We start from the raw sequence: 23516 nt of genomic DNA on the forward strand, positions 1-23516 counted from the left end.
TCAGGGCAATACTGGATATTTAGACAGACTGGGTGAAGAACTTCTGGACAGCATTCTTGCAGAGGATGCAGAGAAACTTGTGAATAAAAGCTAGACATGAGACAGCAGCATGTGCTTGCAGCCTGGATGGTGAACTGAATCTTAAGCTGCATTGGCAGAGGGGTGGCCAGCAAAAAGGGGGAGAAGGTTGTTCGCCTCTATTCTGCCCTGTTCCTGTCCAAGAAAAGAGACTCATATGTAGTTAGCAAGCATACATCAGCTCTGTGCATCAGAATTTGGTCTCTTCCATGTCTCTAAGAGGAAACTCATGGTTACCCAGATGAGAACAAAGAACTGAATCACTGAAAAGGGAACTGTCATGCTGAAGAAAAAAGAGAAATGTTGTATAAGAAGACAGGGTATTATTCAGGCTCTTGTCTTGTGCACTTTCTTTAAAATACATACTTCCACTCAAATTTAAATACTGTATAAATCATATACATTACATAAATTAAAAGTACAGTTTGCCTTTTGAGCCAGAGTTTTTTTTTTTCATCTTTCTGGTATCATGTACTGCTGCACTTACAGTATGGTTTTTGTATTTTCTATGTTGCTTCTTCTGTGTGACAAAACTATATGGCCACGTCACACATGGCCACATAACTAAAAAGTGCTCTATTATCTTTCTATTACACATATTACTTTTCCTAAGCAGCTGTGATGTTATAACTGATCAGGGATATTTAATTACTACAAAAGTATAATAAACTGTTGGAAATCACTGAACTCTATTTGCAATGATTATGCTCATTCTTTACTTACTAAAAGGGCTTAGCGATGTAGAAAGTACAGATATAAGAGGGCTGAATAAAATCTTGTTCTAAAGAGACTTCCCAAGAGTAAGGGGAATTCATGGTAGAGGAGACGTTTTGAGAGATGCCAGTGGAGAATAATTTTAAATTTTCATTTTCCTCTTGAGTACAACAGCAATACCAAGAAAATAGGAAGGGAAGAACTAATCATTGGGCTTGTTCTGTCAGGGTCCACATTACAACAGTTGTAATTCAAATCCAAACTTTACTCTGTGGAGGACACTGCTTATATTTTGGTACCTTTCACATGCTACCCAGAGTGCATCACATAGCATAACATCTACTTTATTTAAAGGAATCATCCAAGTAGTTTTTGTGAAATGTGAGATATCTTCTGTAGTTATGCACTACTAGCCATTCTACTGAAAGATCAGCAAACACCCTTTAGGTATCTGTATTAATAACACTTTACAGAGGAACCCTACTCTCTTAGATAACATTTTATTCATGTATTAGCTCAAGCTTACATTTTTAATATTTATGGAGTTCATAATGCCATATGGTGCTTACTATAAGGCATGATACAAGCATTTTATTAGAAAGTATACATATGCGAATATAAAAATAATGTATGTTATTTCCTTTTCATACATTCAAATTGCCCTGCTGGGTAGACAGCATTGATTACAATCATTGTTTCCTCCTGCTTTATTTTATTTCTTTGCTCTTCAATCATTTTGAGGTATCAAGCACTTCATTATTTGCCTCAAAATAACATTCTGATTGAAAACAGGCTTATAATACCCCTATACAATGCTGTTCTTATGTATTTTAGCATTTCTCAAAATACAGAATGGAAATAGATTGTGCTCTTCTTCAGAGTAAAAACTTCCTTCCTCAACATTGTAAGTTTTCATACATTCTTGAAGATAATCTAGAACAGGCATCTTGGTTTTTAACAGTTTGCAGACATACCAAAAGGTAATTGCATAATATAATTATCTATGTTGCTATCTCAGGAGATATCTCAAGAAAATCTTTCTGTTGGACTTTTAGGGTGAAGAGAAAAAAGTCACGGTTTATTTCTGGCTACTTGCATCTGGTTTATGGAACCTAGAGAAAGGAGAAACATTGACAAGAAGGACATGATTTATTTCAGGAGAGAGAAGGGTCTTATGCTTTCTTAAGCTTTCTCTTTCACATTTTCATTTATTCTGCATCAAGAATGTATCCATGATTTTGCATCTATGCAGTAATATGCTGCAGGGGAAGAGGCAAAAGAGAAAAAGATAGAAGTGGACAATAAAAGAGAACACCATCCCTGAAAAGAAAATACTGGTGGAATGCTTTTTTTTGTTTTTGTTTTTTTTTGTTTTTGTTTTTTTCTTTTTGAATACATGTACATATCAATCAAACTTCAGAGAAAAGGAATTGGGAATATTGCCCGTTACAGAAAAAAAAAGTCGCATCTGCTTCTGGCTCCTGTTCCTCTCTGCTCCTCTCATTTTTCCGTAAACTGGAAAACACTCTAATTTGATTCCCTGTAACTATTCCATTATTGATCATTCTTTCTTATTTTCCCCCAAAATAATATGTAAAATATGTTTTTCTCATATTTTTCTGAGCTTCCCTGCTTCTTTTTTCTTTTTTTCTTCCTCCTTCCCCTCTCTCCCCACCGTAGAAGTGTGCTTACTGAAACTGTGAGTCTGTGGATGAAATATGACAGTAAATCCTTCACTACTGGCTTTTAGATGGATAAGAATTCTGCACATAAACAACTCTCATCTTATAGAGTGATATTTTATTTTCAACAGGAATTAGATAATTACACAATTTTCCAAGCTCTTATTTTGTTGACATGTGTAGTGAGATTTAGGAGTAGAAAAATAGAATGCTGAATTCCCAGATAAAAAGATAATCTAGAGATAATTTTGACATTTCCTTCCTCTCTATATATACTTTTTTTGAGGAGATATAAGCTAAATACAAAATAAACTAGCAACTGAATATTTTTTAAAGAATTGTTCCGGATGTGAAGCTTTACAGCCACATCATTAGGATTAACTAGTGATCTAAATGCTGTCTTGCATTTTAGCTATCTGCTACTTAATACTGGATGTTTCTCTGTGGAAACCATTTTCTTACTTCCCAAAATATGCAATTCAGAATATTCACATCTACAAGTGGCTATAAGAGAATAATGGAGGAGTCTGGAAATGTCCACTAGTGGGAAAATAAAAAAATAGAGGGTGTAGAACAGCAGGCAGCCAACAATTCATAACATTTTTGAATCCTCAAAATCTAGATCAAAGCTAGAAATCTTCTTGGCAATGTAAATGATGGGTTGAAGAATTTGCTGTGTTATCACCAGTAGGAAAGTTAGAGCAACAGTATGCCGATTTAGACATCTAGACTATTATCAGACTGTTATGTGTTTTGGTGTCTTGTGGGACATACAAAAGGTGCACTGTGTTATAATTTTGATCTAGTCTGTTCCAGTTACTGAAATGTGTTGGTAGCGGTTGTTTGCCCATCCATTCATATCTAACTAACATAAGCAGCAGGTAATCTGAGGTGGAGTTTTTGATGATCTGAGAAAATGCATTATTTTTCTACAGGAGAAAATAAGGCACTGCATCGACTAGAAATAAAAAGAAGTCTACATTCATTAGTGTTTTCAGAGTAAAATCTCCTTTCTCATTTCCCTTTCTTAATGAAGTTTGCTTTATTTATATACTTTTACAGCGTTGTCTATAATCCTGTACTAGTTTCTTATGCTTTCTTTTCCACGATCAATTAGAGTCATTGCTCTATTTAAGCCTGTTTGCACACAGATAATAATGAAGTATTAGGTTACTTGGTCCTAGTTAATTGCCACTGGTTCCACTGCAACATCTTCCTACAAAGTCTTGAGGAGTGTTAGCAATTGCTCCTCTCTTCCTCTATATTTAAAGAAGAATAGAGAATATCTATTGTTTTGGTTTATGATGCTTAAGCAACAATAAATTTTATCGTCTATTAACAGGTGCTACAGAGCTGCATTTGGGGCCATCTTTATCTTTGTCGTTTCTATTATCCTTCCACACACTCAAAAGTATAGTTAAAATAAAAAAATAACCTGCCACATGAAGAAGTTGTTGACTTGTACAGTGCTGTGTACATTCAGGTGTATAGAAATGCAATTCTGCTATACCTTTGGTCTGAAAATTTGACCTATACATTAAAGATGAAAAAATGCATTTACTTCAAAGGCAACAAGCACCATGGATTTGTAAATTTTATTGGATAATGTCATTATCTCGTTTCAGATCAATTGGATATCAGCAAGTGTAAATGAAGTGGCTAAATCACTCAAATGTTGTAAGCATTGTACTTAGACTACTTGCTGTCTTCATTTTGGATATTTCATTAGCATCATTATCATCAATAATAACAGCTGCAGTAGTAATAATCTAGCTGGGAATTATTCACTGATGTTGTCTGTGTCACTAATTGTGAGAAAGTAAATCAAATCTTACTTTTAGCATATCTGAAACTGTGAATACACTTCATATCCGTGAACGATAGTTCCCCTGAAGAATACGCTTTACATAAATACTAGAGGAAAATTGGTCTTTGGCATGAAAACAGTCCTAACCTACATGTATTAGAAAAAAGATGAGTCAGTAACACAAAAATGTTCTGGATTATGTGTTACTTATTTTTATTCCATTAAAAATACTGAGAAAACATGAGGTGCTATACTGTCACGGGTGCTTAAAAACAAAGCAAAACAAAACAAAACAAGAAAACAGAGAGAGATCAAGAGAAAGAGAAATTATTCTGCACAGAAGATGGGAAAGGGGAAATGTAGGTTATTAAAAATAGTCTCTGTAAACTGCAGGTAGGTTTACAATGTGATTATTTGGTGTAAATTTGACAGCTATTTACTATGTGATTGTTTGCTGTGTGTTTGCCAATGACTAAGAATTAATTGCCAGCAGATCTGGTATTATTAAATAGATGCACTTTAAAATTGTATTACTTTAATTCCTCATGCTTTTTGCCAAAAATAAAAGTTTTCAAAACATAAATCATTGCTGTATAACTACTATGAACATTTTCTGAATATCTCAGGGATGATTGCAAATACTGCAGTAGATGCTATATTAGAAGGTTGTGGTTTTCTATTAATGTTCTCATTAATTAACTCTATGTTAGAATGTTAGTAAGATACTTATTCACAATTTACCAAGTCATTTTATGTGTTTATGTTCACAAAGCTCTAGATGTGATCCAAAGGACAGAAAAATACTTGTTCACTTTTCCTTTTATATACACTGGAAAGCATGAGACTTATATGTGCATAACAGGCTTGAGACTGTTAATGAGTTGTCAGCCCAAGCATTAGTCTGCCTTCAAACAGTGTAGTGACACAAGATGTTAGGAAACCTATTCAAATGTCTGGTGGAAATGTGGCTACAAAGAAGCTCATCATGAACAGACTGAAGCACAAAAGGCCAGTTTACAAAGTAATTACAGATCTTACATTCGTTGACTGTGAAAGACGGACTCTAGGCTGGTATTTTGACAAAGGTCTAACCTGAAGAAAGGTGTGCAAATCTTAAGGCATTGTACTGGTTTTGGCTAAGATAGAGTTTACTTTCTTCACATCAGTTCATATGATTCTATGTGTTGGATTTGTGACCAAAACAGTGTTGATAACAAATCAACATTTTAGCTATCACTAAACAGTGCTCAAACAACCTTTAGGCCTTCTCTTTCTCACTCTTCACTGCCAGATAGTAGGTTGAAGGTCCATGAGCAACTAGAAGGGGATACAGTCAGGACAGTTGACAACAAAGGGGTTGTTCTGTGCCAAATATTAATATGATGTTGTAATCAGCAATAAACGCCATGGGAAAGAGGGAGGAAAGAAGAGGAACATTCAGTTATGGTATTTGTCTTTCCATATACCCAGTACATGCAATGAAGCTCTGCTTTCATGGAAATGGCTAAATATCTGCCTGTTGAGGCATGGTTTTGAATATTATTTTGCTTCACTTATTGAAGTCTGTATTTATCTCAACCCTTCAGTTTTCTCTCTTATTGTCCTTTTGATTCTCTTCCCTGTCCCACCTGGGAAGAGGCTGGGTGGCTGCATGAGACTTAACTGTCTTTTAACCCACAAAAATCAGTCTTGGTAGACCCTTCACTACCTCTCTGTTAGCTTTACTTTGAAAGCCTTGTTGTGAATATGGCAGTAGGTATCCTGGAGAGAAACGGGTAGAGTCAGAGATACCATGTTGTAAGGGAGATCTTCAGGGCATTCAAAATTGCATGCGAATGAGGATTTGATGTGGAATGTAGAGTTGTGGTATAAATATTGGATGTTATCCATCTAAATTACATTTCATACTTCATTCAATTGCAAGCCACCTCCAGTTTCCATCTGGATAAAAATATTCTCAGTGTTGTTATTGTTTCACCACCTAAATTAAATTCCCTGTTTGAAACTTTTTTCCCCTATTGATTTTTTTTTTTCCTGTTATGACAAATCAATGACAGCAACATTACACTTTCTTCTGCTAGAAAAAAAGTTTTGTTTTTTTTTTTGGTTTTTTTCTGTTTTGTTGTTTTGTTGTTTTTTTCAGGAGGCTCTTTATGCTTCAGATTAGGGCTCTTTCTGTTATAAATGATCCCTTCCTGCAAGCTGCAGCATGCAGTTTGTATTCATGGGACAAAGCACTTTCTTCTTTCAGCAAAATCTAATTTTGTTTTCACCTCACTCCCCAGATGGATGGTTATCCCAAGGGTAAATCCTTCCTGGTCAAGATACTTAGACACAAACAGTTTTAAGTTAGTTCAGTCCCTGCACTGAATCTATGGGATGCAAGTCAGACTGTGTGTAATGCTTGTCTGTCCTCATGCTGCCAAGCCCTGTCTCTCAGCTATGTATCCGCAGCTGGTTTCTGGATGGATCTCATGGCTCTGTGCTGTGCAACAAACCTGCAGGAACCATCAGAGGCTGTGCAGGAACATGATCTCTCATAGCCAAAGGTCACGCCTTTGAGGATAAATGGGAATAGATTTCTGGGCAGGAGAGTGTTAAAATAGAAGGCACATATATGTGCTTTCTAATAGACTTTGGTTTAAAGTGGAGGCATGTTTGGGTCTAAAAGCGCTTTAGGTGACAACCCACTCTGGAAATAATGTAATAGCTCTGGTGAAAGCACTGTTTCTAACTCAGTCTGGTCTTGGTCTACCTACAGATAAATGAAAAAAAGCAACAATATGGGCCACTAACTGAAGTGCCTTGCTCCACCTCATGCAATTGTACTTATTTCTTGTGTTACATAGGAACAAATGCATTGGCAATTAAGATAGTGCTTACTTCATTTAGCTGTCATGTGTAAATGAATGTTGTGTGTTAAAATAGGCGTAACTATGAGAACATGAGTAACAGCAAAAAAAAAAAAAAAAAATAAATCTTTTAATTTAGGTTATATGAATAATACTAATTTCCTAAATTAACAAATCTGAATTAGTTTTCCTTTGTCAAGATAAAACAGTCTGCAGACTGAGTCACAGAGAAAAATACTGGATTCAACAAGTTTGTTCATGAAATCAAATGCAGGGCTATTGCTAATGAATATTCTTTGCTTTAAAAATAGGATTCTTTGCTCCAGTTAAAAAAGGAAATGCAAATACATAAAGTATAAGTAAGTCATAAGACTTCTCTTTCATGCACTAACAAAGCTGTCACTTCAGTTTTGTTTTCACCTTGGATAAGACTTGGCTTTTTCACAGTTTACTTTCAAACTTCTCTAGCAAGCACTGTTTGTTGGGTGATGGTCTGAAGAAGACCTGAACTGAGAGCCCCTGCTGAGGGGTGAATTAGGAGTTAAAGCACAGTCTCAGTTCAACTTAGCTATATGGACAGCATTAAATGTATTTTGATCAAAATCCTTCCTATCATGTTTACATTACTGAAAGAGTTTATGCCAAATAGATTCTCCTGAAATATGCAACTTCGAAGTTGCAAACAAAAAGTCTCAATTAGGATTAAAATAAGTGAAAGGACTTTTAAAATCAGATGTAAACTGCATACAGACAAACCCGTGAAATCCAGAACTTGTGAATTGTACATAGAAACAATCTTTAGCATTCTGAACTTGTGATAAAATGGCATACTCTTAAAAGATACTGATATTCAATCATTTTCTCTGTCAAGGAGCTGCTTCTGGAATTCTGTGAGCTGCATTCCTATCACAGGAGAACCTATCAGGAGAAAAGCTAAGGATGTGTAACTTTGGAATTTATAGTTGTCAGGAAAATTGAGTAGGGCCCTGTAAAAGGAGGGCCCTACATACATAGGTACAGAAATAGTCTGCTCAGTAAACTGAGGTGGTTATACTAGTAAATACACTGGAAAAGAAGTATAGCAAAGCTGCCAGTATCCATTCAGTTCAGTCAAGCAATGCTAAGGAATGTCCTTGCAATATTTCCTGTCTGCATATGTTTGAACTATCTATAATCGATCTCTTCAAGCTATTCCATGCTGCTACAAATAAGACTGATACACAGGAATTCATCCATTTCATCCTTCATGTGCATTAAGTTTCCCGGTTCCAAGGAAGGTCCATCCTGTCCTGTCTGCTCTTGGTCAGAACTCATGGCACAGACTGGCTGCTTGTGACTTTCTTAGGGAACTGGAACAGGAGGCAGTAACTGTCCCACTGTATCCTGAGCCTCTGTGGCATCTGAGCTTCTGTGGTTCCACTTCATGCTGCTTCAGTATGTTCTTTCTCAGAAGAAAACACAACTCATGAGGAATCGGGCATTTCAAGGTGGGAGATGGGAGACAGAAGCAAATGCAATTATGAACTACTGTTAACAGCCAACACAAAGTTACTTAGCATTTAACTGCCACCCCTTGCCTATTCTTATAAAAGAACTGCATCAACCGATCTTTACATCCCTTCTCCTTTCTCATACTCCCACTTGTCTTCCGACTAGCTTAGCTAGTAGAAGGAACACAAGAGACACTTGCAGAGGTATCCCTGCTGCCTGTAGGGCTCAAGACATTAATCTGTCTGCTTCTCCTGATCAAAGCTGCTGAAGCAGTCAAATGGATGACTTGTGTTTGAAGTCCCTCTATCATGTAACTTCTGGGTAAGCCTCAGCAGAAAACCCCAGATTCCTGTTAGGCAGTGTGCTCACCACAGCCAAGTGACCCTTCACAAGCCATCTTCCCCCTGTTAAGAATTTGTTCATCATCCAGTATTTGATGTGGATACCTCATCTTTACATCACTCTATTTATGATGTTTGTTGACATTCTTAGGAACATATGCATTATTTTTGAGTTTCAGTGAAGATCAGGCATGCATTTTGGAAAAGAATCTCCTAATTAATTGTCTCCACATACTCTGCTCTGGTTTACAACATGGAGCCATCTCAGAGAACATAAATCCAGTTCCTCTTGGGTAAAATTAAATTGGATCATGCATTCAGGTGAAAATTTAATGCACTCCTGCTGCTATGGCCATTAAGTCCTGTGTGCTTCTTTCTGCATCTCATCCGAAACACCTCCTCAGAAAAACTCACCTAGACTTTGTTTTCAGCTCTACAAATCTGTTCCTATTGGTCTGTGTTATTTGCTAACAGGCATAGCCTTTACAATCATAAATTAAATGTTAGACAACAGAGAAAGAGAGGGGCAATGCACTTAAACAAAAAAATAGTAATGACTGCTTGAAAAAGATGTACTGGAAGGATTAGATTCAGAAATATTTAAGTGTGTTTACATACCACCTATTTCAGTAATATACAAATTGCTAATTGTCACTGTGATCCTGGGCTGAAGCATTCATAACTTTACTGCTACTGTATAAGGTGATTCTCCAAATCATCATACCAGCACAAGAGTAGTATTTAAATGTGTTACTCCACAATGGTGAATTCATTGGTGCCCTCTGGACCAGCTCAGTGGTAGCTCCTTGGTGTTCTGTTTTAAGCTATTTACGTAAGACTTCTTATGCCCTCCTAGAGATTGATATAAATCAGTGGCTGCAAGGGAATTAGCAAAAATTTAAACTGTCAGAGACTGCTAAAAACTACCCATCTGTTTGCAGTTAATTATTATGGGTCCCTTAATGGAAAAACACACACAAACACACACACACACATACACAAAGAAACAAAAAAGTGTACAGCACAAAGATCCAACAGTTTTGATCTATTTCATCCTGCTGCTCTGATGGCTTTCTTACAAGACCCTCTATTGGAAGTTTCTCATGTGCACCTTAGCTATACGTGGCAGAGATGTACCTGAATAGCCTGTCATTCGTAAGAGTGTAGGCCAGTAAGAACAGGCAGGTCTTTACATGTTCACTTTCACCTAATGCCTCTCCTAAAAGAAAAGGTCTACTTTGTGTAAAAAACGGTCAGCTCCATACAGCCCTACAAACAGCATAGGTTTTCTGGTAAAATGGGGAAGACAGAATTGGCACTCATGTTTTACAGAAGCCCAATATTATGTTTGGAATTGTCACTTTGAAAAGAGCAACTACATATTAGTGACCTCCTAAGGATGATAATGAGTTGCCTTAATTGAGAATGATTACTACAAACTCCATATAACCTTATGTGAAGAATTTTTGTAAAGCAACTCTTGAAACAAAGTGCATAATGGACAAACTCCTTTGTTCCTCAGTAGAGAAAGAGAAGGAGCAAATGTCACATAAGAAAACATTATTGCGGCTTGGCTTTTGTGGCTTTCTCGCATTTTGTCAAGAATTACTCAGAGAAAATAGGGGGGAAAAAAAGCCCATCCTACAATAGCTGCTTTATCTGGATAAAGTCAAATTTGTTTTCTCTGAATTCCCATATCTTGTACTCTAATACAAATCACTGATTAACAATGCTCCAGCTCTCTGTTTGTTTGTTGCTATTTGACAGACACTGGCTTTCATACTTTGCTCCTTAATTACTTGTAATTCCATTGCCTGATTGGTTTTCAAGTCTCTCAGCACAACTCCCACAAAAGACCCACTTTCAGAACATCTTGTAAAGTATTATTTATTTATTAGTTACCAGACAATTTGGCCCTTACCAATGCTTTTATCTTGTGTTGGAAATACAGATAGACACAGAAACACAGAGACTATTTCCTGCTATTCACTATGTGAATATATCTAAAGAAGATTTATTATACTAGTTGGCACTAAGTTCACCAACCTTGGCCTTTTTTGAAGAATCCAATAATATGAATGTTACTCTTCTTCCTGAGAAACAGAAATAAGAGAAATAAGCAATCGCAATAACAGTTTGGTATGATTCATTCTGCAATCTCTGCCGTGCTTAACGGTAGGCTATATGAAAAGTAGGTTCCATCCATGAAAATCTGAATATGACTGACCAGTAGGTCTTTATGGCCCAGGCACTATGCGGACAGTCTCTGTTGTGTGTTGCTAATGTGTTTGCTATAAAAGGAGATGCATGGGTGTATTAGGAGGTATTTGTTATTTTTGCAGAAGTCAGCCCTTGCCAAAATAAATAGCTGTTCTCCTCTTTTCCTTCCCAGTCACAGGAGCAGGAAGAAAAATTACTTTCCATTATGGATGTTCTTTGGAATTTCTGCCTGACCTGCACCTGTTCTTGCTCTCCTACAGTAGGAGAATAATCTTGCCCTGGTCCTTCCTTTCTCCTCCTTCTTTTGCCACATAAAGAAAACAGTGTAGCTCACATCTTACTGGTAGTCAAAGTAAATCAGTAGAAGATGAGGATAATATATTACAGACCAGAGTTCTGTACCATGGCAGATCTGGGAAGAAAAGTCCTGTGGCAGGGAGCACCTCTTCTGTATACTTTGCCATAAGGAATACAATTGTTTCTTCACACCTCTTTTTGTTATCTCCATCAACCCCGAAACTTGCTTCATTTTTTCTGAGGAAGGAGATGCAGACATAGAAAATGTGGTTGTAGTCACAGAGGGTCAGAAAATGCATTGGGATTGTAAGAAAAGAGTGAAAAAAACCCACAACATTTTCTATGGCATATCTTTAAAACTTGGACAAAGAAACTTAAGGATAACAGGAGACAGAGTACAACTAACACAAGACTAAAACTAACATAATCTGAGAAAGTTTTGTCAATAAAAGGAGGAAACAATTGCAGCATACTTGGAATTTGATGCATTCTCATTAAATCTCTCTAATGGATGAATAAGGTGATTGATTCAATTGGGACTAGAGCATAAATAAGGTCATTAAGGTCATTAAGTATCATATTGCATATCTCTAAGTGAATCATTCAGACCCACATGCGTAAAGAAATAATTCCCCTCAAGCATTCTCACTCTTTTCTTTATAAATGCTCTCTGCGAAAAAATTGCAGAGAATGGAAGAATGTCTTATTGAATTTTATCGAAACAAGCAAAATAAATAAATAAATAAATAATGCAAGCAATGCTTATGATTAAAAAATAATTTATAAATAATAGTATGATAATAATAACATGATGGCAATAATGAATAGGAATTGTGAGTTCCTTGTCACAATAAATTAGGACGGGGTTGATTAATCTCACTCTTAGCACAACCTTCCTGTGATTTTCTCAGAACAGTTTCATTGAACAATTTGGCTCCAAGTCAGGATATTCTATGATTGTATGAAATACACAAATGAAAAACTGGAAAGTAACTATCCAGAAAGGAAAGCAGATAATGTAGTGCAGACTTGGAGGTAAGCAGCAGATGAGTTTTGATACAAGAGAAGTTAGAACTTTTTGTTACCTTCAAACAGTGCTTGATTTCCCCTCATCAATAAGGTATCTAATAACTGTCACTAAGAGCCAGGAGCAGTCATGTCACTAGGCTAAAGGTGGACCAACCTAATCTCCCACTGATTGATCAAACAGCCAAATTCATCATTTTCTTGTCATGCTGCCGTCTAACAGCATGCCAAAGTGTATGAAAAAGCACAATTGGCTGCACTTTAAGAGTCCATCAGGACTATATTGTGGGGAAATGTCACCTATTTTTCTTGTGTTCTTCTCTTGTCAAGACTGTAGCAATTCTGTCTTTTAAGAGATGGAAGAATTATTGCAGGCTCAGTATCTAAGCTTAGCTTTCCACAGTGACTGTCAATGATGTTTCCCAGATCATCCTGATTTGCATCCACAGAGCTACCAGATGATGTCCTTTCACCAAGTGAGTATTTAAAGGATTTAGCATTACAGATTCACTATATAGGTGAAAGGACAGAACCGCAAGTTCCAGTTTTGATGCTAGAATTCTACTTCTCTATGAATCTTATTCCTCTCAAGTCATTTCTTATTCTCATAAGGACAGGACAGGCGCACAACTGGTACTGGAATGTGGATCTGCTGTCAGACTGAAATGAAACTGGATATCCAGCATCCCCTCTCAAAGACCAGGATCAGCAACTGCAGTATAAAGCAGGCCTATAGAGTCTGTCAGGAAACACTGGGAAGTATATTGCTTTGGCTATTGCTAAACTAGTATGTGTACTCAAAGACAACATTGATCTGGAGGCTATCATAAATATCTAAAAACTATCTTTTAGTTATTTAACTCTATTTCAGATATAGCCTGTATCAAAGCATTTGAAATAGAGAGATGGGTGTCATTATGATCTTTGTCTGCTTCCCTGAAGGGTATTAGTAGGAACCGTGTTGGAAAGGAGGAGAAAATTTCTTACGCTTGTATTTCTACAACTGTATGTTCAAGGTTATGTAAGTAGAGTCTTTATGCCACTGAATTTATCTTCATCGATTTCCTTTAAGAAGGGATTTTACAGCTGATGAAAAGAACCTGCTGCAAAAAAAAAAGCAAAAACATATAAAAGATCTTTCCAGCTTCAATGCATCTGTACAAAATGAAAGGGATGATTAATATCATAGAAGAAAGGGATAATGGTAAATTGGTAGGTAAGAACACTTACAAGAAAATCTTATTTGAACTTGATTTGCTACGGCCTTTTTGTGTAACGTTTATGCATCTGATCTTTAGAGATACCTCTTCATTGTGTGAAGTGGGGAAAGAAAAAAGAGAAGTCCTTCGAAATTAAAGTTGTAAGCAGGGGGAGTGTTGAAAACAAAACATGAATAAAATAACTACAGTACAAAAATGACTGAGACTGAAATATCTTGAAAACTGTGGTTTGGTAGGCAATTAACTAGAATTTTCTTGGGAGTAGTTATTTGCCATTATTAACATATCAGATTAGTTTGGATAAAACTCATTAATAAGGCATACATAAATTCATTATCATTTTCACAATTAGTCATTTCCTCACTGCTGTATCAATCCTCTCAGAATAATTCAAATATGTGTCTTAAAATCAGAGAAAGTCGTGTACACTTACAAATATACAAAACTAGAAGAATGGTTTTGTATATCTGTACATTATCTCTTGTTAATTAACCCTTCCTGGTTTTACTCATGCTGGTTTGAGTAATAAGAGATTCCTTACCATTTCTACAGCTGAAAGTCTTTTGCCATGAATAAGTCTGGTACCACTTTTCTGTACCCAGCCCTTCTGTTAACCAGGATTTATCCCATGTGAGTTCCTTTATCCCTCATCTACACCTACAAGAAATGTTCTTATCTTTCATAATTGACTCTGCCTATCTCTCCAAATAACAGCATATGTAACTTTTAAAATCTTTTTTCTATTTTTCTTTTTTATTTTATTTTTTTTTCTTTTGCCCAAAGACATCAGAAATCTGCAGTAAGACTGGGTCTGAATTCTTAGATCACAGTCCCTTCATAGCGCTTTAGAGGAAATGAAAATCTGACCCTCTGAGAGTACTCATGAGAAAAATAGCTATGCTGCATATCTTGTGGTGTTTATAGAATATGGAATGACATATAGAAAAAAGATGCATCTCTGTAGGTGAGTCTACATGTCTAAGTGCTCCAGTGTAGCATCAAGGTGATTGCTGCAAAATGGCATAATTCCATCGAATGTTCACAGTTATCTAAGGTCAGCTGTCTTTAATAAATTGCTCAACCTCTATGAGCAACTTTTGTGATGGGGAAATTTGATAGTTTCATTCAGTTAAAGACTTAGATTACATTCACTTCAGTGGAAAGTAAATGGATATCAGGATTTCTTGAAAGGAAATTTTACCTGCTGCCATTTGTAAACCTTAGCAAAGAGGAGTCATCTGATGGTAGCTAAATAGATATGAAGGAGGTTTCTGGGAGGAAGATGTGTTCCTTTACTGGGCTTAGTAAAAAATTTCTAGGTATACAATATCCTTTCCTATTTCTTTCAGACTGAACTGAATGAAGAGACATCACTCCATTGCTGCAAAAGTAAGAAGAAATTCAGTAAATTGTATCAAAGCTGACCTAGAAAGGAATTTGACGTGACTTTCATAATGAAAAGCAGTTCAATCCTGAGAATGGATTTTCATAAGAGGCATCTGCTTCTGCAGATGGTGATGGCAGTATTCATAGTATATGGGGAAGGGCAACCAAGCTGAACTCAGTTTGCTTACCAGGACCAGTTGGAAAAGGTGATTAGAGGATGCTTGCCTCTTTGCAAATGAACTTTCTGCATTGCTAAAATCATCTTGTGGTGTACTTTCATCATGTTGACACATCAAGCCACTCAGAGTGAATGAGTATTCTGAAACTTCCTGTGTCAACATCACAGAATTCCTAGCCTTGTCTAATGGTTTCTGATTAATTTTTAAAGACATACGTAGAAATGCAATGGAAGCCTTAAGAGTGCTTACGATTTTTTGGCTAGTGAATAAAATAGAATAATACTTTGGACATACTACTTCCTTCTGTGATAGTGCTAGTCAGTCACACATAAGGGAAAAGAGAAAAGAAAAATGAAAAAAGAAAAAAAAGAGGATATTCAGTCAGTTGATTAAAATAGGTTTTCATAAGTGCAATTTCAAGCTGTAACAGTGAGTAAGAAGGATAACTTTTTTTCTTTTTTTTGGGGGGGGACTATTAACATAAATCACACTACTATTCATGACTGAGTTGGCTGTGCTGAGACCAGTAGCAAAAAATGTCATTTGTTCATCACAGTCACCATATAAAATTGGATAAATTCTGTGCATATTTAAATCTGTGGAAAGATTCAGCTGATTGCTTCAACAGGTCTATTCTTAAGGTCCACATAAGACACCACAGTATCTCAAATGTTCTGTGTTTTCATTAATTTCTGCTAGTACACCAATTGCCTGAGAGCGATGAAATACAGCAACAGAAGAATATGAATGGATAATTTGTTGTAGATTGAAGATATGAAATGTTAATTTCAGGACAGGAAAAATACTGTCCTTTATCGCTTTTGCCTGGGTGGCCTAGTGAGATAAGATTTATTCTAAATTCAGATTTGTCAAAACAGTTGGATTTACATAGAATGTCAGTGACTTAATGGGGGAGAAATGAGCTGATCCAGATAAAAAGCATGACACCACTAATCTGTTTACACACTGGAACAGGTGGCAAAACCACATTTAGTTTAACCTGCAAAACCTCCAACTAGATTCTTTCCCTGCTCCCTGAGTACTGCTTCTCTTTTCTGGCCTGTGCCTGCCTTAACAGTGCCACAACTACACAAGGTCTGTCTTTAACTAGTCTGTCAGGGCCGCTCAGAGAAACTATAGTAACTCAGCCATGTGCCATTTCTCCTATTTCAACAGAAAGAAGTCATTACAACCTGTTACAACCTGTTACATTTGAAGTGAACTTCTGTTTTTGGCTACAGCATGTGGAAATTCTTAGAGGGCAGTGAGGCTTTGGCATAGGCTGCCCAGAGAAGCTGTGGTTGCCCCATCCCTAGAGGTGCTGAAAGCCAAGTTGGATGGGACCCTGGGCACTTGATCTGGTGAGTGGCAGCCCTGCCTACAGCAGGGGGTTTGGAGTTGGTTGGGTTTTAATGTCCCTTTCACATTATGCTTACTTAATATGAGTGCCTTAAGAGAAAAGCATCAGATTAAACCATTCAGATAAAGTAATTGTATCTTTTGCTATGGGTCTTTCAGTAATGCATTTTTGGACAGTACATACATGAAAGGATTTTGAAAAACAACATATAAGGAGTTAAAACCCGACCTACTTCAAGCACCATTATTACTAAAGGCTGTTTCGACCTCTTTGGTGACTGATGGCTGTATAAATCAATCTCTGACCATTACTTTGTATTTATCACAAAGGGAATTTAGCATCAAAGCACTAAGTGCCCCCATAAGTAACACCTCTGTAATGGCATTTCATCTTAATTATGCTTCATAAGTTATTAATATTCCAACCCACTTTCTTCTATTAAAAATAATCATCCAAATGGGAATGGTAACCCACCCAATGCTGATGGAAGTGGTTACTTATTTGCCCATAAATATATATATTTTTTTATTTAATCCTTTTCTATAAATTGCAGGATGATGATTTTTTCTTGACTAGATGTACCATCCAGTGTTAACATCATAAGTGCTATCAGAAAACTAAATAAATAAGATGCTACACTGATACATTTGAAGTCTAAAAGGAAAATGGTGTTGAACTCAAACTATCCAATACCGCTTGCAATTAATCCCTTTACCATTCAACACTGGCAGTGAATGGTACTGAAGACTGTGTGTAGTATTGTCTAAGTGCTGTAGAAATAAGAAAGCAAGTACTTGAGTGTATGAGAACTCCTTAGGCCATCTGGAAGTGAATCTGCTGGGAGACAAAATTTCCCGTGTATATGGACTTCATCTGGGAGCTCTGAGAAATAATTTGGGTCTCTAAAAACAAGAACTTTCTATGTTAGTCTTTTGATTTTAACTTCTCTGTTCCTGGGTTATAAAGAATTGTTCTAAATGATCTGTATACCTTGAAAACTCAAGCTTGTCTACTTTAAGTTTAGAGTAGCATTTTATCTGCTTATTATGCCTAAAATGAAATTGTTTCAGTTCTCCATACACTTGGACATGAGGAGGCTTCTCTTGCCCCTGTTCTCTGTGAAGGGATCTTCCAAATGTTCTTCCTGACAATCCAGACAATCAACTTTGTTCCTGTCCCTCTAAAATTATTTTGCAATATGTTCACCTTAAGTGCCATAGCTTTGGATGCTTATTTCTTTAATGAGATGGCCTCACTACTAATTAGAGACATCAAAATATGTTTTCAGAATGTTATAGGTCATTAAAATGATTAATGTCAGAAAACAAACTGTACTGGTCCTAAACTAAATCTGATTGATTCATTTTGAAAGTAAATGAAAGAATGTTTTTTCCTCATGCATTACTGATATTCAAACAATACATTCTGGCAATTTAATCATAAGTAGTTTTTTTCCCCATCATCAGTTATCTGAGCATATTTGTTCAAAACTCTCCAACATAAGTATATTTCCGCCTTATTAATCATTAAATTGTGATGAAAATTATGAATGATTAGAGTTGTACTTTCATAAATATTAGGAAATATAAAAATCTAGGTCTATTCATTGCTAAGTTAAGTCAACAGGCTCTTCCACTGATTCAGCCAAGGTTGAAACATACACTTAATGGCCATTTCCTGAACATGTCTGTACACAGAGTTAATAACATGCAAGGTAAGAGAGAATCAGAAGGTTCAAGTGGTATCTTTCTGGTACCTTAGTGTTCACAGGTAATTTACCAACAGTTTTCTGCTATCAGCTTCCATCTGAAAGATTCCTTTTCTGGAAATGTATCTTGTGCATGTGAAGTATTTCTCTGGGCCTCCATATATCTTGCTCTGTTACCTTGTCAGCTAACTTTACAGCAAGATGGCTCTACGTGTTGTAAAATCCAAGTGTGTTGTGGTTGACAGAAAATTCAGTTATTGCAAATCCTCAAACAATAATACAAATAATAATTGCAGAAAAATAGAATACTAATGCTGTGATCTATGGTGAGTCTGAAAACTTATTCCAAACAGCAGGAGAATCATCCAGTGTTTGAAGACTTTACCTTCTCACAATATTGAAAAAAATGACTTCTTTTAGATTTGCAAATATACATTTATTTTAGTATGTGGGAAACATAATCTCTCAAAACACCTATTCTTGAATTAATACTACAGAAACTGAAAGATAAAGAACAGGCAATAAATCAGAGAGGATTCTGTGGGTACTGCAACTCAAAGAAGAAAGAGAACTGAGATAAGTTCAAGATATTAACACAAAATAGTATCAAAATATTAACACAAATTTAATAAACCAACTGCAAACAAATCTGACTATTAGAACCAGAGCAAAATGTGATGGTAAAAGAAAGAGAATTGTAGAAATTATATTTTGAATTGATTTTAAAATGCATTTTAGCTTAAATGAAAGACTGAACGGAAACATGAAGCTACTTGAAATCCTTTCATAAGAGCTGACACACACTGGCTGTATGGCAGAATTTGGAGGAACTTATGTGGTCAAAAATTTAAGGATTTTGTAAAAGAGCTAAAGGAAAAACAAGTTCAAAATGAGAGGAGAAAACAAGCAAAGAAACAAACAAAGAGAATATTGTGTAGAGGACTTGCAAAAGGTAGTTGAAGCTGCTGATACTAATTTTATACAAGAGTGTGGGGAGGATCTTGAAGAAAGTGAGGAAAGAAAAGTATTTTTTTTTCAGATGGAAGCTAACAATTAGATGGAACAGGCAGGTGTATCATTATGAGGACAATTGAATTCAGCACAGGAGTGATGCAACTATAAATAAAAAGGAAAAGAAAACTCAGTGCTAGATGTTGAAGATATGTTTAGAGGAATATAAATTCTCTTTGGGCTGCAGTAAAATTGGCATTACTAAAATTTAGCAAGAAGATTCATTTGAATTGCATGTGAAAAATCACCATTTAAAGTCAAGTCTTGTTACAGTTATTATTATTGTTGTCAACTTCATCACCATTATGTTTGTCACCATTATGTTTGCTTCTTAAAAAGCTACTAAAGCAGACAAATTTCTGTATACTTTTATATTCCAAGCAAATGAAAAGGAATAGCATGTGTCTAAGATAAGTAGCAATCTATCACTGTGCTAGTCATTTTGGCAAAATGAAATGTTAATTATTTCCTGTCCCTAAGAGTTTGCATCAGAAGCAGGCAGCAACAACAGAATAGGTATGTGCAAAGATCCAGCAGACAAATAGAGTGAACAGCATTACCACAGCATGGTATTTTCACTCATTTCTCTGAAAAAGAAGGAAATGAAATGGATGGAAAGGATAGAAAAGGACACAGGAGGCAGAGTAAATATGCTGAGGGAAACCTTAACATGATTAGACTCAGGAAAAGTAGAAAATGGTTCTGCTCAGCAATAGATATCTTCTTCAAATCTACTAATTTTCCAGATAGATTTTTCACTAAGAATTGAAACTGATAAGGAAGAAATTAGGAAAAGTAAAAAGCTCAGCTAAGGTGTCTGATATTTTAGTACCATTAGCACAGCACCTTTCAGCAAGTAAGCACGTTTGAGGTAACGATTCCTTAGCTACAAATTTCTGGCTACATAAAGAAGATGAAATATTTTGTTACCTTTTTGTAACTTAGACATACAGCATCAACTGGAAAAAAAAAAATAAAAAAAACCAAACAAACACATTACATTCCATAAGAATTCTCTGAAAGAGTTCTGACTTTTTAAAAATTCATCTAAACTACATTTGAACTACAGATACATGTTAGAGGAATAAAAAACATGATGGCATTGGCTGAAAAAAATTGGAATATTTAACATTATTTGATAAATAAACTACAAGTTTCACATCTGACATAGGTTAGGAATGATCAGTGAAGTGTAACAGCCTAAAATACATGGAAAATTTGAGTGTTTTCTCAGGTTGTTCTTTATGATATCTGCAAGTCTGATAATCATCACAGCTATGCAATAAATAAATTGAACATTATGTTTCACATTTATGGACAATTCTATCTTTTGTTTTTGTTTTTGTTTTTGTTTTTAATACTTACGTTTAAATTTGACCCCCAGAAAGCAAAGCAAAAGAAAATAACACTCCCCCCACCCCAAAACAACAACAACAACAACAACACACTTTAAGTTGACCACAAGTAAGTAATAACAAGAAGAAAACAAGAACTCTTCAACGAAGGGCATCATTCTTGTGAATTAACATTTCCCATGCGCTGTCTGATTCTTACCATCTGGGAGACACAGATGCACAAAACAAGTGCAACAGCCCAGAGCCTTAGTTCTGTAGAAATATAGTGACTGGGAATTGTGGCATCAGCAGAGCTTCTCAGGCCTCTAGGTATCCCAGGGCTTTCAGGAAGGGTCTTGGCTCTACAAGATCTTTAACAACTGATGAGCAATATATGCAGAGCTCTGTAGAAGCCTGCCTTAAGCACAGCAAAGATTACTTTGGATGAAGATTTCTTGGCAGTAGTGATTTGGCATTTTGTTGAGCAACTTTGTTCCAGTAGAAATTTAATGGTCAATTTTAATGCTAAGACAAAACTCTAAGATAAAAATGCAGCCTCTAAGCCAATGTTATTTTATTTTTCTTGAGCACAATTCTTCCTTTCAATTCTTTCAAATTATAAAGAATACTGCTAATGCAGCATTTGTGTTCTCAGCTCAGAACATGTTCCTTAGCTCAAAAAATACCATTTAATGAAAGGAACACCTGATGTTATCAGTTACCATAGTAACAAGACATGTTGACAGAATACAAAAGGGAGAGTAGTGCTTGTGAGCAGGTCACATTAGCTGGGTGGAGTATTGGAACAGCACAATCTCTTCACCTTCATATATTCTGGATTTCCTTCTGGATTAATTCTGTGCAGGTGTGTTGTTAAAAATATTTACTGCTGAGAACTACATCACCACCAAGGCACCTTAGTACTTCCCAGTACGGGAAGGACATGGAGTTCTTAGAGTGGGCCCAGACGAGGGCCACTAAGATGATCAGAGGGCTGGAACACTTCTCATATGAGGAAATGTTGTGGGAACTGGGCTTTTTTTGCTTGGAGAAGAGAAGGCTCTGGGGAGACCTCTCTGTGGCCTTCCAATAATTGAAGAGAGCTTATAAACAGGAGGGAGAATGGCTGTTGATAGCGGTGGATAGTGATAGGACAAGGGGAAATATTTTTAAACTAAGACCGGGGAGGTTTAATTTAGATGTTAGGAGGAAGCTTTTCACTCAGAGGGTGGTGGCACACTGGAACAGGTTGCCCAGGAAGATTGTGGATGCCCCATCCCTGGAGGTATTCAAGGCCAGGCTGGATGTGGCTCTGGGCAGCCTGGTCTAGTGGTTGGCAACCCTGCACATAGCAGGGGGTTTGAAACACTGTTGTCCTGTTCAACCCAGGCCATTCTATGGTTCTATGATTCATTGTTAGAAAATGTTCCTTAAGACATATCTTGATCTTGCTGACTTTTCTCTACTTGTCTTAAGCTAAGAATACTGCCATCCAGTACCTTCATCATTCTGGCATCTCTTAGCGCATCTCCCAGAACTTTCTTATCTTTAAAATAAAGAATAACACATTCTTTAGAAGTTCTCAGACTGATCTCAGTGCACACTGTTGCTCTTCTCTAGAATGTTTCTGATTAGTTCAGTAAACATCTCCCCAGAATTGCAGTGCCCCAGACTGAATGTTTCTCTAGCAAGCATGAGTTTAGAACATTGTGATTGCTTTTCTGTGCCTGAACTCACGTTTCCTTTTCTCCATATTTCATTGCTTCTCAACAGCTAAAGAAGTTCATGCTCAATTTGTGATCACCAAAGGCAACAATCCTTTCTGCTTTTTTGTATTGTTGTATTGTTTGCTTTTTTACTTGTTTCCAGAAGATGTATTTTCATTTTAATTGTCTCTTATGAAACTGCATGTTGACTTCATCTCTCCAATTTGTCCTGGTTACAGAGATTTTAAAAGAGATATTCCCTCTTCATCAGCAGGAGAAAGTCCTAATAAATGTTGTTCAATACATTAATTGATTTGCTGACCACTGGTGACTTGTCACTGATGTTGCAAACCAGCTGGTCACAAGTTTATAACAATTTCATCTATACTATGTTTCTTTAATGTTCTTGTGAAGCATCTTGTGTGAAATAACATCAAAAGACCAACATGAATATATCCAGAATTTGTAGTTTTTACTGATATTCATAAAGATAAGAATAAAGAGGATTTTTCTTTTACACTAGTGTGTTGGCTATTGCTTATTACCTTCCAATCTCCCAGCTGCTTAAAATTAGATAGCTGGGTTATTTGTTCCAAGAATTTTTTCCAGGTAGGGAGAAATAGGCTGAAATGTCTTGTGCGATTTGTTCTTCCACTTTTGAAGACCAGGGCATTTTTCTTTGTTTTCTAGAAATTCAAAATTGCTTCAAGCTCTCAAAAGTGTTTGCTTCAACTAATTCCCTATGTGCTCTAAAGTTAACTTTATCACATATACCTATGACCAAATGTTTCATGACTCTTAATATTTTTTGATCTTTTCCACTTACATCTCAAACTTTTTACATTTCTTGTTAATGTTAGGTTGCTAACTCTTGAGTGTAGACTCCATTAAAGAATGCAAAGTGCTTCAGCTTTCCAAGCACTATTAGCTTCTCTTTCTCCATTTGACTGAGTAAAAGAACAGGCCTTTCCTTGACTTCATTCTTACCATTTTTGCTAATCATTATATTGTTACTTTATATTTCCTTTTGTTAATATCATCTAATTTGAAACCTATTAACAGGTAAATATTAGACTACAATAGATAAAAAGTGCAATAATTTTT

General features: G+C 36.1%; 1 long non-coding RNA gene across 1 annotated transcript; it reads right to left on the reverse strand.

Moving 5' to 3' along the window:
• Positions 1 to 6020: 6020 nt before the first annotated feature.
• LOC116653624 lies at positions 6021 to 21127 on the reverse strand. Its single transcript, XR_004307815.1, has 4 exons — positions 20927 to 21127; positions 11588 to 11719; positions 11012 to 11058; positions 6021 to 8574 (listed from the first exon to the last, which is right to left on the reverse strand). It is a non-coding gene; the product is annotated as an uncharacterized LOC116653624 (long non-coding RNA).
• Positions 21128 to 23516: the final 2389 nt, after the last annotated feature.

The sequence above is a fragment of the Coturnix japonica genome, chromosome 1 (genome assembly GCF_001577835.2).
Source record: "Coturnix japonica isolate 7356 chromosome 1, Coturnix japonica 2.1, whole genome shotgun sequence".
NCBI classification, from domain to species: domain Eukaryota; kingdom Metazoa; phylum Chordata; class Aves; order Galliformes; family Phasianidae; genus Coturnix; species Coturnix japonica.